The 1943-nt window shown below is 38.0% G+C and overlaps 1 protein-coding gene across 1 annotated transcript in view; it reads right to left on the reverse strand.

The window, feature by feature from the left end:
• Nucleotides 1-1943, reverse strand: part of pitrm1 (pitrilysin metallopeptidase 1) — a gene marked incomplete in the record, with an annotated part of 43497 nt that overhangs the window by 39972 nt on the left and 1582 nt on the right.

Raw genomic sequence — 1943 nt, forward strand, 5'->3', positions numbered from 1 at the left:
GCCATGATGTATACTTGTTTTATTTTCTATATGCATCGCATTTGTACAACAGCACAAAATTTATTCAGATCACATTCAGGTTCATTAAATTGGCTTTAACAACAGGTTAAGCTTTTATACTTAAAGTAGAGCTGACTATCCCTTAAAAGTGTATTTTTTTTCTGGTTATTTAAAAGGGAAACACACAACAAACACCAAAAATACTGCTTAAACAGTAATCAGAAACAGCAGCTAACTCAATACATTTTTTTTCTTGTTTTATCCGTTTTTACATCATTTTTACTGATCAGTGATAGCCTGGCCCTTGCCTTCCTACGCAGCTCTGCTCAATTCTAGTTTCCCTTCATTGCTCAGTCTGGGACTTCTCCCATTGACAAGGATTTCGCTGGCAGATTTTAGCCGGGCCAATCAGAGAAGAGAACGTCAATTTTCTGCYCAGTGTCTGCTTGTAYTTTATTTTACCTGGGCCAATCAGCAAACAGGAGGCGGAGTTTTGAARGACGTCGATGTTCTGCGCAGTTTCTGCTKGTTATTTTAGCATACGGTAGTGGAGGAAGTGAATGAAGGCGGGGCTAGACGTGGACCGGAAGCGGAGTAGGTGTCGGAAAGGTTTGTGAGAGGAGCAAAATTTTAAAACTATTTTTGGACGGATTTTTTGGAATATAAATAAGGCGGTTATTGACATAAACTGGAATGTGACTGGATCAGGATGGGATCTCAGGTAGATGACGACGATGATGTAGACTTTGACAGCTGGACTCTGGTAGGTAAAGGAAGAGGAAGAGGCACAGGTAGGGGAAAAACAATGAAAGATGACATGGCTAAAGAGCTTGGTAGTCAATTAAGTAAGAGAAGCCTAGAGGAATATAGTTCAGATGAGGGAAATAGAGTTGTAAGAAAGAAAATAAGCGAGGAATTTAAGATCATTCTTAAATTCAGAAAAGAAGATGRGAATATGAGTTTAAGCCCTATCGTGGTATCAAAAGAAATAAGAAATTAGGCGAGGAGGAGTTTGTAAAAATTCTGCGTGATGGGAATATGTTGATCGACTGTAAAACTGAAGAACAGAAAAACAAAGCTTTGCTAATTGATAATATCTGTAAAAAAGTTGTTTGTGGAAAGAAAATTCTTGGAGAAAACAAAATATCACGTGGTTTTATCACAGGTATTCCACTTGAAGATCTGGAGAAACTTAAAAGAAGTATTCATGGTGGAGAAGAAAGAAGTTTGAAGAGAATGCTGAAGACAGTAGCKGGGGAAAAGATGCAAAGTTTATCGGTTCTTTTGGAATTTCATGGTAACGTTTTGCCTGATAAAATTAAAATAGGACTTATGAGTTTTCCTGTTAGACCTTTTATTCCTCCTCTGCGATGCTATAAATGTCAACGATATGGGCACATAGCATCTGTGTGCAAAGGGAAGCAAAGGTGTCCCAAATGTTGTGGAGATCATAGATATGATGAATGTGGGGAGGAAGTCCAACCTAAATGTTGTAACTGTGGTTGTCAACATAATGTTGCATATGGAGGGTGTCAAGCAAGGAAAAAGGCAGCAGAAATAAAGCAGATTAAAATAGTTTAAAATACAAGTTACGCAGAAGCAGTAAAAAGTGTGCAAGAAAAAAGATGAATCCAAGGAAATCCACAAGTTCTTTCTGATGAAAGGTCAGGGCCAAGTCAAAGGGAACAGTCAAAAACAGGGATGGAAATCTCAATGGATAAATTAATATTATTCTTGGCTTATGTTATTTATTGAACTGATCAAGTGAAACAAAAAACTGAAAAAATCAAAATCATAGTGAAAGGTGCAGAAAAGTTTCAAGCTGTGAAGAATTTATCTTGGGAATCACTAAACAAAATACTTGAGAGTTGTCATGAATCTGTCTCTGTCTGCCTGCCATTGACCCAGTTTCCTGCTCCCTGCTCATTGCCTCAGCCCCTCCC

This window comes from Austrofundulus limnaeus, unplaced genomic scaffold (genome assembly GCF_001266775.1).
Source record: "Austrofundulus limnaeus strain Quisiro unplaced genomic scaffold, Austrofundulus_limnaeus-1.0 Scaffold503, whole genome shotgun sequence".
NCBI lineage: Eukaryota > Metazoa > Chordata > Actinopteri > Cyprinodontiformes > Rivulidae > Austrofundulus > Austrofundulus limnaeus.